Raw genomic sequence first — 16884 nt, 5'->3', positions numbered from 1 at the left:
CCGGTCCGTTTTCTCCTTGAACGCCTTCAGGAACTTGATGCATCCCGCCACATTCTTGAATGTCATGTCGATATACCCACTGCTGGGGAAATCCTGCAGGCAGAAGATGTCCATAGCTTGAAATCCACAGCAATCGATGAGGATTTTCTTGATGAAGAAGGTGCGATCGACCAGTGCATCTCCTTCCTTGTCCTTCACCACCACCCGAATGGTGTTCCGCACTCCCTGGCCTGAAGCTCAAAGATTGGTTATAGCCATTTTACTCAAAGCCTACCCAGGATCAAAAGCCACTGATCATGGTTTCTCCTCTGCCAAATAAGTACTGAGAAGAACAGATACTACACTTGATCTTAGCCAAAAGGCTGAGAAGCTCCACCACTGGCGGTCCTGCCTTCAGTTGCCTGGACCCCAAGCTACTGGACATAGATTTTCCAGGAATTCGCTTCTTTACTGCACTGAAATTGGAGGCTTTTTCGATTTAATATATTCTGTCAGGTCGACAATTTAAGCCAATGCTTGGCTGCATTTTCTAATTCAAGGCTCTGCGATTGGTTAAGACATGTGAATAAGAAGAGGGTGACCAATCAGAAGTGGGTTCGGGTAAGCGTGGGCTCAAACTGTGTGAATTCCAGGTCCCTGAATGACTGAGCTGAAACTCTGTCCAAAGTCATAGCCAGTCGAGTCAAGTCTGCTCTGGAGTTGGTGATTCACCCTGATCAGACCTGTACTGTACCCGGCAGGAAGATCTCTGATAGTCTCGTGCTACTCAGGGATACGATCGCCTATGTACGGGACAGGAGGGTGGACACCTGCCTCATCAGCCTGGACCAGGAGAAGGCTTTTGACAGGATATCGCACACCTACATGATGGACGTTCTTTCCAAAATGGGGTTTAGGGAGGGAATCTGCAATTGGATCAAACTGCTCTACACGAACATCAGTAGCGCAGTCTCAATCAATGGGTGGGAATCGGAAAGTTTCCTGATCCAATCTGGAGTCAGACAGGGCTGTCATCTCTCCCCTGTCTTGTTTGTTTGCTGTGTTGAACCCTTTGCTGAGTCTATTAGGAAGGATGCGAGCATGAGAGGGGGTGACAATCCCAGGCAGCAGAGGCACTCAAGTGTGGTGGTCACCCGAGCCATTTTCCGCTTCATCTGGGGATCTAAAATGGACTGGGTCCAGAGGGAAACGATGTTCAAATCTCTGGTCAAGGGCGGGAAAAATGTACCCAACGTGGCCCTCATCCTGATGACCACCTTCGTGTGCGGCTGCATCAAGCTGCGTGTAGACCTCCAGTATGCAAACTGCAAGTGTCACTACGTGCTGAGGTTCTATCTGTCCCCAGTGTTGCGAAGGATGGGCCTGGTCACATTGCTGCGGAACGCTCCATGTAGTTGGACCGTGCTGTACCACCTATCCTTCGTGGAGCAGTTTCTGCGGGAAAGCACCTTTGACCACTGATCCATCAGGCAGTGGTCTGCACGGAATGTTCTCAAGGCCCTACGGGAAAAGGAGATGGGGTATCCTGTCGGATGGTTCCCCGAGCAGACCACCAAAGTCATTTGGCAGAATGCCTCATCACCAGAACTTTCAAACAAGCACCAAGATGTAGTTTGGCTGGTGGTGAGAAGAGCCTTCCCCGTCAGATACTTCCTGCATGCCCGAAGACTCGCCCCCTCCGCGCAATGCCCCCACGGTGGCTGTGGTGGGGAAGAGACGGTTGCCCACCTCCTCCTGGAATATGTCTTTGCAAAGCAGGTGTGGAAAGAGATGCGTTGGTTTATGTCGAGGTTTATCCCAAGCAGCTCTGTAACACAGGAGTCTGTGCTCGACGGGCTGTTCCCAGGGACACACACCGAGACAGACATCAACTGCTGTTGGAGGACTATCAATTCGGTGAAAGACGCCCTTTGGTCTGCCCGAAACTTGCTGTCTTCCAGCGCAAGGAGTTGTCCACCACCGAATGTTGCAGACTGGCACATTCCAAGGACCAGGACTACGTGCTGAGGGATGCACTAAAGCTTGGGGTAGCCGCAGCAAAGGCTCAATGAGGAAAGACCACTGTGTAAGGTCCCCCCACCAGGCTGAACTGCGGGGCTGGATCCATGGGAAACACCTCGAACTGTATCGGGAAAATTTTCATTTGCTGTAAATGTAAAACTGTAATTGGCATGACAAATGTGAAATGGAAGGGTTGTGAAGCAACTCATGATTGTGTTGAAGGAAACTGATCTCCCTTGCAATGTTTGTATTTTTTGGTGCTGTTTGAAACTGTTTGGCAATGTAATTTTTACAGATTTTTATGAATAAAGTATATTTTGGAAATTGGTCAGTTTCACAAACCCTGTCAGTTTCAGTGCAGGAAACACCGTCTCGGGGGAAATAACATCACAAGTGGGTCTGGTTCCAGTGACCGATTTAACGGCTGCTGCAAAACTCCCGGATTCCCTCATTGCAGCGAAATCATTTTGAAATTCTTTGAAAACAATGAGTGATTCTGGAGGAGTGATGTGGCTTTTCACTGAGGGCATGTGTCGACTGGGGAAATAACTAAGTGTAGAGCCTCGGGCACTGTTTACACAGCCCGTTTAGAAAATCAAATCCACTGCACATCCTTGCTGCAAATGAAATGTCAAACTCGGGGATTCCAGTTTTATACCCGAACACAGCACAGATTTATTCCAGTCAGTTCTGAACAGCCTATCCCATCTCCCGTTTCCAGGTCACTGCTCTCTCTGTGAGGCGGTGGGTGGCTCTTGGAAGAGCCTTTGTTGTGTGTTTGTGGGAAAGGGGCTGGTTTCTCAGCCGCCGAATCCGCAGAGAGTGCGGCCCTGCCGTTTCAGAGCGTACACCACATCCATGGCAGTGACCGTCTTGCGCTTGGCGTGCTCAGTGTAGGTGACCGCATCCCTGATCACATTCTCCAGGAAACCTTTCAACACCCCGCGAGTCTCCTCATAGATCAAACCCGAGATCCGCTTGACCCTGCTACGGCGAGCCAGGCGGAGGATTGCTGGTTTGGTGATGCCCTGGATATTATCATGAAGCACTGTGCGGTGCCGCTTTGCTCTGCCTTTGCCAGGTCCCTTGCATCCTTCACCTCTGCCAGACACTTTTGCCCAAAAGTATACTCCATTCATAATAATCTGTTTAAAAAAAGCTTTACAAAACAGTCCAAAACAGCACCAAGTTGACATTCCAAAAGCGCAAAGGAAATCAGATTCCTTCGAGACAGGAGTGAGTTGCCTCACAACCCTTCCATTCCATTTTACATGCCATGTACATTTTACAGCAGACCCATGTTGGTGTAGACAGCCAGAGGGGTTTCCCATGGGTCCAGCCCTTTAGTTCACTCTGGTGGGAAGACCTAACACAGTGTTCTTTCCCCATTGAGCCTTTGCAGCGGCCATGATCCACAACATGACTGATTACTGCTCCAACTCCATATTTTGAAGCTAGCTTCAGTTCACCATTTGTGTGGTAATGAATGTGTAGTGTGTCACTGATCGAGCTTCTCTTACATGCATCATTAGCATCTTGTGTTTTAGACCATTTCCATTTCACATCTTTCTTCAACAACTTATGTAGTGGAGCTAACACCATTGCATGCTCAGGCAGAAATTGTGAGTAGTATTGGACCATGCCGAGAAAAGATCTAAGCTCAGACACATCTTTTTGTCTTTGGGGCTTTGACCATAGCCTCTATCTTCTCTTTCACTGGCTGGAGTTCTTTTCATTGATTTTCAGGCCAAGGTACACCACATGAAAAAACATGCTTCCAGTCTAACTTCAGCTTTCAAAGCCAGTCTTTCCCCATTATTATTGTTTTGTTGACATATCTCACTACCTTGTAGGGGAGAGGCTGGCATAGCAGTAATGTCACTGAACTGATAATCTCACGACTCAGACTAATGCCCTGGGGATATGGGTTTAAATCCCACCATGGCAGCTGGTGGAATTCAGATTCAATTCATTAATGAATAATATAAAATCTGAGTAGTGGTGCCATGCAACTATAATTGATTTTCATTAAAACCCATCTGGTTCACTCATACCCTTTACAGAAGGCAATCTGCTGTGCTTACCTGGTCTGGCCTGTATGTGATGCTGGCCCACAACAATGTGGTTTACTCTCACCTGTCCTCTGAAATGACCTAGCAAGCAATTCAGTTGTCAAGGGCAATTAGGAATGGGCAATAAATGCTGGCCTTGCCAGTGATGCCTGCCTCCCATGAAATAATGAATAAAAAACAGGTATCTTGAGGGGCCTGCCCTTATGTTGCACATTACACTCCATTTGCCAACACATTACTAACACCTCACCAGAGTAGGTTTTCAATTGAGCTGTGCTCTCAGTTAGAGGTACATCACTGACTTTGCTCCCATACATTTCTCTATTCATGATGGAGCAATCCATGGTCGTAGCAATTTGCTGTTTATTTACCAACAACATTGTACAAAAGTCTCCATCATTTGAGTGATTGCTAGTGGCATAAATGCTGTACAGCCCTTGCTCCTCTTTGGTTAGGCACTCTGGATTCACTTCAAGATTGTGAACTCCACCCTTATAACATCACTGTTTTCCATTACCACTGGAATTAGTTCCCTTTCCTTCTTTGGCCTCTGCTTGACAATTAAAACATTTTGCATTTCTGTACTGACATGATTGTGCTGTGTGGTTGCCCTTATGGTGATAACAACACTAAACTGCTATCATTGGCACTCTTCTGGCTATGTCTGTCCACTTCAGACTTGGCTGAAGCACTTTAACAGTGGACAGAAACCTGTACTATTTACCAGCATGGGATAAAATTCCCTAACATTCTTTGATGCCATCTCCATGGAAACAGCAATCTTACACACGATCTCAAATGTAAGATTTTGTGTGTTTAGTAACTTCGATTGGATTCTTTTGTTCACAAATCCACACACAAATATGTCTCAAAATGCATGGTCTCAGAATGTGCCAAAGTTGCAACGTAATAAAAATTCTTCAGTGCCACAATATACTCACCAACTGCTTCACTACTTTTCTGATTTCTGGTTCCAAATGTATAGCATTCTGCTATCTCTAGTGGCTTAGGGTTGAAATGTTCCTCCAACTTGGTGATTTTGTTTTGACTGGCACATATTTTGCTTTGTTCAGAGCAGGAAGCTTTGTCAGCATGCCAGACACTTCCAGGCCAATTTCCAGAAGCAAAATTGTTTTCTTTTGCTCAGGAATTGCCTTATTCTGAGTCTTGACCGCCTCACCTACCAGTCCCAAAATATTCTTAACTCTAAGAACATGCCCATTCTTTCAATATAGGAACGGAATGTTGCTCAAACCCTCTCATTCGTTGCCAGCTTTCAGCTGTATCCCATGGGTACAGCCAAATTTCCTCAATGAGCACTAAGACCCTGCGGTATCCTATTCAACTCAGGAGACAGTCTGAGGCTCAGGCTGCCCACAACCCAGCTAAATTCTCCACGATCCGAGCAACTAAGTCACCAGGCTGATCTTGTTTACTGCAGTCCCTGCTGCTGTTTTCTGCCTATATTTACAGACTTTATCTTCCCCTAGTTGCCATTTTCTCTAATATTTTCAGGTGGGTCCAGCAGAGGAAATGGACACCAAATATGGCCAGTTCAAATAAGTGTTTATTCACGCCATTACATCATCACGTCATTACATTATTAGCATAATATACAAATACACTACATATGTGAATCACGTCCTGATCACTTTTACTAGATATGTGTCTGAATAAGTGGAAACCCCTCACAATAAACACTGTCACCTTTCAGTTTTTTGTGGAGAAATTTCACGGCGTGACTTATGTGATTCCCTCATTTAATGTGTTTGTACAAATTTCAGAAAAATAGGAGATGCAAATAACTTACGAGAAATCGTCTAAACATACCTTCATGTCTGGCACTCACTCGGAAAGAACTGCAAACTCACAGACTCAGAAAGAACCCGGAGATGGAAATCAATGTTCAGCACAGCTAGAAAGATCTGCACTAATCTGTAGCTCAAAAAACTCAAACACTGTATTTTGACCCTTTGATTTAGTTGGTCGAAGCACCTCTTTAATGAACAGATCAATCCTGGATTCAAATCCCCTTTAAGCCTGACTGTAACTTGGTTTTCCAACTACTTTATTGAGCAGCACAATAAGACAGGACAGTAACAAAAGCAAAATACTGCAGATGCTGGAAATCTGAAATGAAAACAGAAAGTGCTGGAAATACTCAGCGGGTCTGGTGGCATCTGTGGACAGAGAAGCAGAGTTAACCTTTCAGGTCTGTGACATTTTATCAGAACTGCTGAAATGTTAACTCTGCTCCTCTCTGCACAGATGCTACCAGACCTGCTGAATATTTCCAGCACTTTCTGTTTTTATTTAAAACAGGACTCTGTCTGTCTTTGCTGAGCGAAGGATTTCGGAATGGATGTTTGACGATTGTCCCTTCTTGCACAGAAATTCACTGCAAATACTATAAAGGTACCTCAGTCAACCACACCTCCTTTGAGAGAAATTTGTTCATCATTGCATTTGATCTGGAAACCACTCTTGACATTAATCTCACTGAATCAGAGTGTGACGGATTGTATCTGTCAGTGTGTTCATGTCACTATGTGCTGCTTTCTACTGAGTCTGGGACACGATGCAAGGTGGAGGATTTGTCCGAGTTTTGGATTATATTGTCAGTTGAGAATGATAAAAACTGAAAGGAAGCAAATAAGAAATCCTTGTCCCCAGATTTGAGAATCTGTAGATCTGCTTTGGGAAAGTGAATCAGAGCAGAATGAAGGGTGAACTGTCTGATTGCCCAGAAGTGGTGAAAACACAGCTCAGTCAGCACGTTCTAATCAATAGGAGATACTGGAACGGCTGGCTGTACTTCATGTTGATAAGTCATTGGGACTGGATGAGATGGAACCAAGACTGCTGAGAGCTGTAAGGGTGGAAATTGCCAGAATCTTCTGATTTTTATTTTTTGGATTGACAGCTGCCAGCCATTTGTTTGTCGCAGGACACAATAACGGACCAAAGTGAATCTGCACCGAGCAAATATTAACGTCCCACATCTGCAGGTTTCTTCCAAAACATCGGGAATTTCAGCCTCAATCCTCGGACCTTTGATGTTCTGTTCCACTGATATTTTGTCCCCTGATTAAAATTGATCCTGGAAAGTCTGTCCTCTGAGCGGCCTGGCACTCCGAGTTCCTCTGCAGACATCCGGTTGCTGTTGGTCGACCAAAAGAGTCCTAAAACCCGAGAAGAAACCTCTCCCAGTGCCCTCCTAGTGTGTCTCCATTGGACCATGCAGCCACTACCTGTATAATGGATAGCAATGGTGAGGAGTATGAGTTATTTCAGTGCCTGCGTTTTTTGGAAATAGAGGATTAAAGATTTAAAATAATTAAAATCACTGAATAGATCCTCTGTGAGCAGGACTCAAACCAAACTCGGATAAGTCCAGTGGATTTCAATGTTGAAATCTTTAACCACTGGACCATGGCAGCTGAAATCACACCCCTTTTATACAGACCGAGAATCATCCTACACTGATCCACTTCTGTTCATTTTTGTGTCCTGGGACAAAAAAGTTCTGTGTAGCTGTCAATCAAAAAATGTTTGGAAGGAACTTCATTTATTCAAATACCAGCAGCCGCCAGTTGTCAATCAACTCAATCCCTTCAGCAATAGAGAGGGAGAAAGAGAGTGAGAGACTGTTAGAGAACTTCCTGCATTCAGTCCTGACCCTGTCACACTCAGCAGCTTCTCACCCAGACCCCACTCTCATCAACACTGAACATTGTTACTGAGACCCTTCAAATACTGTTTATAAAATGAATAAAGGTTCAAAGTTTATGACAGCTGGATTGAATGGAACCAAGTTTAATAAACTTTTCACTCTGACTTGATAACCACATTAGACAGTCCTTCAATTGGTAGCAAAGTTATCAGCTGTAAGAATGTTTTTACTGAGTTGAATAATTTCTGTGTGAGGAATGTTCCAGCATCATAAATGAATCCATTTGCAAATTGTTGATGGAAAGTGAGTGGTTTTATTGAAGAGGGTTTAAAGGAGGATGAGAGAATCGTGTGTGACAATGAAGTGGAATCAATGCAAGTAAAAACTGGAATGAAGGGGGTGGGGATCTCCTGGTCACATGGACTGATTGCAGAATTTTATAAAGATTTCTTTCATAGAGATTTTAACTCCATTTTATTTTTGTTATTTTTTTTCATGGGATGTAAGCATCGCTGGCAAGACCATCATTTATTGCCCATCCCTAGTTGCCCTGGTTTTGGTGAGCTGCCTACTTGAACCACTGCAGTCCATATGCTATAGGTACACACACAGTGCTATTAGGGAGGGAGTTCCAGGATTTTGATATGCCCTAGGGAAGGGACGGCAAAATAGTTCCAAGTCAGGATGTGGATTGGAGGGGATGTTGCTGATTGTAGTATTCCCATGTGTCTGCTGCTCTTGTCCTTCTAAGGAATCAGGGGGATATCTCTCCGCTGGTTAGAGTCATACCTAGCAAAAAGGAAGATGGTTGTGGTTGTTGGAGGTCAATTATCTGAGCTCCAGGAGATCACTGCAGGAGTTCCTCAGGGTAGTGTCCTAGGCCCAACCATCTTCAGCTGCTTCATCAATAATCTTCTTCAATCATAAGGTCAGAAGTGGGGATTTTCGCTGATAATTGCACAGTGTTCAGCACCATTCGTGACTCCTCAGATACTGAAGCAGTCTGTGTAGAAATGCAACAAGTGCTCGACAGTATCCAGGACTTATCCAATGACCACCTTCAACAAGAGAGAATCTAAGCATCTCCCTTGACATTCAATGGCATTACCATTGCCGAATCCCCCACTATCAACATCCTAGGGGCTACCATTGACCAGAAATTGAACTGGAGTAGCCACAAAATACTGTGGCTACAAGAGCAGGTCACAGGCTAGTAATCCTGCAATGAGTAAGTCTCCTCCTGACTCCCCAAAGCCTGTCCACCATCTACAAGGCACAAGTCAGGAACGTGATGAAACACTCTCCACTTGTCTGGATGGATGCAGCTCCAAGAACACGCAAGAAGCTTGATACCATGCAGGACAAAGCAGCCCACTTGATTGGCACCCCATCCACAAACATTCACTCCCTCCACCAGCGCGCACAGTGGCAGCAGTGTGCACCATCTACAAGATGCACTGCAGCAACACACCGAGGCTCCTTAGACAGCACTTTCCAAACCCACAACCTATACCAATTAGAAGTACAAGGGCAGCAAACGCATGGGAACACCACCACCAGCAAGTTCCCCTCCAAGTCACACACTATCCTGATGTGGAACTATATTGTCGTTCCTTCACTGTCACTGGGTCAAAGCCCTGGAACTCCCTTCCTAACGGCACTGTGAGTGTACCTACCTCACATGGACTGCAGCGGTTCAAGAAGGCAACTCACCACCACCTTCTCCAGGGCAATTAGGGATGGGCAATAAATGCTGGCCTAGCCAGCAACACCCACATCCCATGAATGGTTTTTTAAAAATGGTGGTCGAGTTCACGTGTTTGGAAGGTGCTGTCTAGGATTGTAAACACTGCTGCCACTGTGCACCAGTGGTGGAAGGAGTGAATATTTAAGGTGGTGGACGGGGTGTTGATCAAGTGAGCTACTTTGTCCTGGATGGGGTCGAGCTTCCAGAGTGAAGTTAGAGCTGAACTCAGCTAGGCAAGTGGAGAGTATTCCATTACACACCTCACTTGTGCCATGTAGATGGTGGACAGAGTTTGGTGAATCAGGAGCTGTGTTACTCAGATAATAACATAAAAGGTGTTGCCATGGTTACCCACATGGGTCCTAGTTATGCCTGTCTTTTTGTGGTGTATGTCAAACATTCCTTTTTCCAGTCCTACTCAGGGCCCCACCCCCCAGCTCTTTTTCCGGTAGAATGATGACTGTGTCAGTGTCATTTCCTGCTCCCGCCCCGAACTGGAAAACTTCATCAACTTTGTTTCCAATTTCCACCCTTCCCTCACCTTCACATGATCTATCTCCGACACTTCCCTTCCCTTTGTGACTTCTCTGTCTCCATCTCTGAATTTAAGGCTGTCCGCTAATATTCTTTCTAAGCCCACCGACTCCCACAGTTACCTTGACTACACTTCCTCACACCCTGCTTCCTGTAAGGACTCCATTCCATTCTCCCAGTTTCTCCATCTCTGACACATCATTTCTGATGATGCAACCTTCGACAACAGCAGTTCTGATATGTCTTACTTTTTCCTCAACCGAGGATTCCCCCACACTGTGGTTGACAGGGCCCTCAACCGTGTCTGACCCATTTCCTGCACTTCTGCCCTCATCCCTTCCCCTCCCTCCCAGAACTGCAACCAAGTTCCACCCGACCTGCCTGCACATCCAAAGGATCATCCTCCACTATTTCTGCCACCTCCAGCATGATGCCATTATCAAACACATCTTCCCCTCCACTGCCCTGTCAGCATTCCCCTTCCCATGGCCTATTCCCATATAATCGCAGGAGGCATAGATCCTGCCCTTTTACCTCCTCTCTCCTCACCATCCAAGGCCCCAAGCACTCCTTCCAGGTGAAGCAGCGATTTACTTGTACTTCTTTCAATTTAGTCTTCTGTATTCGCTGCTCACAATGCGGCACCTCTACATTGGGGAGACCAAACGTAGATTGGGTGACTGCTTTGCGGAACATCTCCGGACAATCTGTAAGCATGAACCCAAGCTTCAGGTTGCTTGCCACTTCACTTCACCACACTGTTCTCATACCCACATTTCTGTCCTCGGCCTGCTGCAGTGTTCCAGTGAAGCAAACTCCAGGAACAGAACCTCATTTTCTGATTAGACACTCAACAGCCTTCCGGACTGAACATTAAGTAAAATAATTTCAGAGCATGGCTGGATCTTTTTTATTATTTTATTTTATTTTGATTGATAATTTTTTGTTACCATGTTCCTGCCTCAATCTTGGTTTTTCAAGTTTGTGCTTTTGGAGAGAGCTGTTCATTATTCTGTCATTAACACTGTCTGTACACTAATGTTTTGCCCTTCACTGCACCATTCGCACTCTCCCGTTGTCTTTGCTGCATGACCTGCTTGTCAGTTAATCTCTCCTGCCCTAACACTTTTTGTTGAATTCCAAGATATATTTTATTCATAAAAATCTGTAAAAAATACATTACAAAAATACAAACAATGCAAAGCAGATCAGTTTCCTTCAATACTGGAGTGAATTGCCTCACCATCCTTCCATTTCATTTTACATTTTATAGCAAACAAAAATTTTCCGGATACAGTTCAAGGGGTTTTCCATGGATCCAGCCCCTCCGTTCAGCTTGTTGGGGGGACCTTATACATTGGTCTTTCCCCACTGAGTCTTTGCTGCGGCTGCCCCAAGCTTTAGTGCGTTCCTCAGCACGTAGTCCTGGACCTTGGAATGTGCCAGTCTGCAACATTCGGTGGTGGACAACTCTTTGCGCTGGAAGACCAGCAAGTTTTGTGCAGACCAAAGGGCGTCTTTTACCAAATTGATAGTCTTCCAGCAGCAGCTGATGTTTATCTCGGTGCGCGTCTCTGGGAACAGCCCGGAGAGCACAGACTCTTGTGTTACAGAGCTGCTTGGGATGAATCTCAACAAAATCCACTGCATCTCTTTCCACACATGCTTTGCAAAGACACATTCCAGGAGGAGGTGGGCAACCGTCTCCTGCCTGAACACACACCTTCCCTTTTGTTCTCTTCCCCACCTCCACCTACCCTCCCCACCCCTCCGCCATGCCCACTTCACTTACTTAAAACTTATTACATTGAGTGTGGAACAAATTCCATCAATCTTTTGTACTGTATGAGATTAAGTTTGTCACACATTCTGGTACATTATATGACAGCAAATGTAATTCTAAATCTATCTCTGTTGTACTGTATCTGAGTGTGAGATTATTTGAGTGTCAGTCTATGGAACTAAATGTGATTGTGTGATTCATTCTGTCTGTCAATCATGAGTATTGTATGTGAATGTGTGGCAGCTTCTGTATCTATCTGCTACTGTGGGTGAATGTGGATATAATTCTGTATCTGTCAGTGTCTGGAACTAAATGTGAGTGTGAGATTCATTCTGTATGCACCAGTCTTACAGTCAGAATGTGATTGTTTGATTCATTCTCTATGTGTCAGTCTAAGGTATTATGTTTGTGTGTGGTTTTAATTAAGTGTCTGTCACTTTATGTGAGCTTGGGTCTCATTGTATATTTGTCAGTCTCTGGTTCTTTCTGTGAGAGTGAGATTAATTCTCTATCTGCTGGTCTCTGAAATTAATTGATTTTGTGACTCACTCTGTGTCTGTCAGTCTCTGCTAGTGTATGTGAGTGATATCTGTTATGCATATATTATTTTCTGGTACTGGAAGTGAATGTTGGATTTATTCTTTAGCTGTTAGTCTCTGGTACAACGTATGAGTGTGGGTCCCATTGAGTATTAGTCAATTTCTGGTACAGTCTGCATGTGCACATCCAGAGCTCATTCTGCATTTGGCAGTCTCTGGTTCTTAATGTGTGTTACAATTCATTTTTTATGTGTCTGTTTCTGGGACAGTCAGTTAAAGTGGAATTAATTTTGTATCTCTCAGCGACTGGTATTGTCTACAAGTGTGGTACATTCTGTATCTATGAGACTCTGGTGCAGGATTCCTCTGTACCGGTACTTAATATGTATCTCAGGGATGGTATTGAGAACTATTTGTTTAACGCCATAATGTATCACAATTTGCCTCATTTTAACTGTGTGTTTTATTGAGTTGTGGTATGAGAGTTTTCGGAACATAGGAGCAGGACACCCAGCATGCTCTGCCATTCAATAGGATCAGGACTGATCATCCACTTCAATGCCTTTTTTCCCACACTATCCTCATATCCCCTTATGTCATTTGTATTTAGAAATCTGTCAATCTCTGCTTTAAACATACTCAATGACTGAGCTTCCACAGTTCTCTGGGGTAGAGAATTCCTAATGTTTAACAACCCTCTGAGTAAAGAAATTTCTCCTCATCTCTGTTTGTTTTGGACGAGTATTTAGTCTGTAACTCTGAACACATTTGTGAATGATGACATATATTTCAAACTCACAAATGGTGTGCTCAGTATAATTAGAATCATTGAATTGATACTCTATCTTTCATTACAGCTCTGACAGAGATTATTGGATTGGTATGTCATGTGTAGTGCAGTCTGCACTAATTGGCATAATACTGTAACTTTCCTTTTGATACTGTATGAGATGTTTGTACTACATTGTAATCTGTCTCTCAGTCTGCACTCTGGTCTACATTCTTAGGATTCATTCTGTACCTTTCCATCAGCTGCTCTACCTCATATTTAATTTGTAGCTTAGGCTGCACTTGTGTGAGATTGATCCGGTGCCTTTCAATCTGATAGTGGGTGTGATTTTGAACTGAGATCAATGGACCTACCTTTCAGCAGTACTGAGTTGGGCTGAATTGGAAACAACTTCTGCCTCTCCGGCATTGTTTGATTGTCTGCTGGGAGAGTGGAGTGTGGTGGTGCGTGGGGGGAGGGTTGCGTGGGGAGGGGGGAGCGTAATGCAGTATCTTACACATTCAATGTCTCTTGATCATCTCCATTGACAACCCCATCTGGCCAATTGAATCAGGGAGCACTCCCACTGTCTTGTTTAGTCTTTTAGAATGCAAATGTGCAGCCATATTTTCAGCCATTGTTGTGGTTTTTTTAAACAAGGTATTTGAAGTCCATAACAGTTCATACGACAAAATTAATATGTCTCATTTTTGACAGGTGTGGTTTTCGGCATAACATGAATGTAATATTTCAATTAATAATCATTATGACGAACCACAAAGGATGATCAGTAATACAAAGAGTGTCAGTGTCTGATTCCACTGCAGCACTCAGCTTCTGCTGATCAGGTTTTCTTTGGTAGTTTTATAACAAGTTAGTGACATCCAGGAACAACCCAATATCTGCACTGCTCCATGAATGGGAATACCTGCTGGAGCAGGGATGTATGCATAAGTCAGGATTTTATTTCCACCTGGCAATATGATGTAAGAACATAATAACTAGGAGCAGGATTAGGCCATTCCACCAATTGAGCCTGCTCCACCATTCAATAAGATCATGGCAGATCTAATCATGGCCTCAACTTCACTATCCTGCCTGCCCCTATAACCCTTCATTCCCTTGTAGATCAAAAGTCAGTCTAACTCAGCCTTAAATATATTCAATGACCAGTCTCCACCATCCTCTTGGGTAGAGAATTCCAAAGAATAGCAGCCCTTTGAGAGAAGATATTCCTCCTCAACTACATCGAAAATGAGACCCCTTATTTTGAAACTGTTCCCCCGAGTTCTTGATTCCCTCATGAGGGGAAACATCATCTCAGTAAATGCCCTGTCAAGCCCCCTCAGAATCTTATGTATTTCAATAAGATTGACTCTCATTCTTCTAAACTCCAATGAGTGTAGCACAACCAGGTCAACCTTTCCACATAACACAACACCTTCATCCCAGAAATCAACCTAGTGGTACTTGCCTGAACGACCTCCAATGCAAATATATCTCTCCATAAATAAGGAGACCAAAACTGCATGCAACACTCAAGGTGTGGTCGAACCAACAACTTGCACATTTCTACCCCATCCCCCTTGGAATAAAGGCCAACATTCCATTTGCCTTCCTAATTACTTGCTGTACTTTCATGCTAACATTTTGTGATTCATATACAAGGACCCCCTGATTCTCTGTACCACAGCATTCTGCAGTCTCTCTCGATTAAAATAATATTCTGCTTTTCTTCACATCATACCAAAGTGGATAACCTCACATTTTCCCACATTATACTTCATTGCCAAATTTTTGTCCACACACTTAACCTGCCTTTATCCCTTTGCAAACTCTTTGTGGCCTCCTCACAACTTTCCCACCTATATTTGTATCACCAGCAAATTTGGTTACAATACACTCGATCTCTTCATCTAAGCCAGTAATTATAGATTGTAAGTGGTTGAGACCCCAACACCGATCCCTGTGGCACACCATTAGTTAGTTTGCCAAACTGAAAAATGACCCATTGAACCCAATTCCCTGTTTCTTGTTAGTTAGCCAATCCTCTATCCATGCTAATATATTACACCTGAACACCATGAGCTCTTATCTTGTGTCTTTTACAAGGCACTTTATCGAACACTTTTTAAACTCCAAATAAACAACATCTACTGATATAAAAACAGGAAATGCTGGAAATACTCAGCAGGTCTGGCAGCATCTGTGGAGAGAGAAGCAGAGTTAACGTTTCGGGTCAGTGACACGTCTTTGGAACTGGCAAATATTAGAAATGTCAAAGGTTATAAGCAAGTAAAGCGGGGGTGGGGCAAGAGATAAGAAAGGAGAAGGTGTAGATAGGACAAGGTCACAGAGAATAACTGACCAGAAGGTCATGGAGCAAAGGCAAACAATATGTTAATGATGTGTTGAAAGCCAAAGCATTATTACAGATCGGGTGTTAACGGACTGAAAATTGAATAGCAGCAAGTACAGACATGAAAAAAAAACAGTGGGTAAGCCAATTGAACAGACTAAGATGAAATAAAATAAACATACAAAAAAATGTAAAAAGAAAAAATAACTAAAAATGAAAGTAAAATGGGGGGCTGTCATGCAATGAAATTATTGAACTCAATGTTCAGTCCGGCAGGCTGTAGTGTGCCTAATTGGTAAATGAGATGCTGTTCCTCGAGCTTTCGTTGATGTTCACCGGAACACTGCAGCAAGCCCATGATAGAGATGTGAGCATGAGAGCAAGGGGGAGTGTTGAAATGGCAAGCGACCGGAAGCTCAGGGTCCTGCTTGCGGACTGAGCGGAGGTGTTTCGCAAAGCGGTCATCCATTCTGCGTTTGGTCTCCCCAATGTAGAGGGGACCACATTGTGAGCAGCAAATACAGTATACTACGTTGAAAGAAGTACAAATAAGTTGCTGCTTAACCTGAAAGGAGTGTTTGGGGTCTGGGATAGTGAGGAGAGAGGAGGTAAATGGGCAGGTATTACACCTCCTGCGATTGCAGAGGAAGGTGCCATGGGAAGGGGACGAGGTGGTGGGGGTAATGGAGGAGTGGACCAGGGTGTGGCGGAGGGAAAGATCCCTTCAGAATGCTGACAGGGGAAGGGAGGGGAAGATGCGTTTGGTAGTGGCATCATGCTGGAGGTGGCGAAAATGGCGGAGGATGATCCTTTGGATATGGAGGCTGATGGGGTGGTAAGTGAGGACAAGGGGAACCCTGTCACGGTTCTGGGAGGAAGGGGAAGGGGTGAGGATAGAGGTGCGGGAAATGGGCCCGACACGGTTGAGGGCCCTGTCAACCACGGTGGGGGGAATCCTCTGTTGAGGAAAAATGAAGACATATCAGAAGTGCTGTCATGGAAGGTAGCATCATCAGAGCAGATCACTACATCTACTGGTTCCCCTTCATATACCCTGCTTGTTACATCCTCAAAAATAATTTTGTCAAATATGATTTCTTTTTCATAAATCCATGTTGACTCTGCATGATTGTACATTAATTTTCTGAATGTTCTGCTACCACTTACTTAATCATGGATTTCAGCATTTTCCCAATGACAGACATTAGGCTAGCAGGCCTATCATTACCTGCTTTTTGAATAGGGGTTTCACATTTGCGGTTTTAATATCCACTGGGACTGTTCCAGAATCTCGGGAATTTAAGATTACAACCAATGCATCCACTGTAGCCATTTCTTTTAAACTCTAGGATGCAGGCCATCAGGTCCAGGGGATCTGTCAGTCTTTAGTCCCATTAGTTTTCCTCA

At 44.3% G+C, this 16884-nt stretch overlaps 1 pseudogene; it reads right to left on the bottom strand.

Moving 5' to 3' along the window:
• Positions 1–239: 239 nt before the first annotated feature.
• Positions 240–374, bottom strand: LOC137364213 (U2 spliceosomal RNA; annotated as a pseudogene).
• Positions 375–16884: the final 16510 nt, after the last annotated feature.

Source organism: Heterodontus francisci, unplaced genomic scaffold (genome assembly GCF_036365525.1).
Source record: "Heterodontus francisci isolate sHetFra1 unplaced genomic scaffold, sHetFra1.hap1 HAP1_SCAFFOLD_172, whole genome shotgun sequence".
Classification (NCBI taxonomy): Eukaryota; Metazoa; Chordata; class Chondrichthyes; order Heterodontiformes; family Heterodontidae; genus Heterodontus; species Heterodontus francisci.
This window is presented reverse-complemented; position numbering and strand designations above follow the sequence as displayed.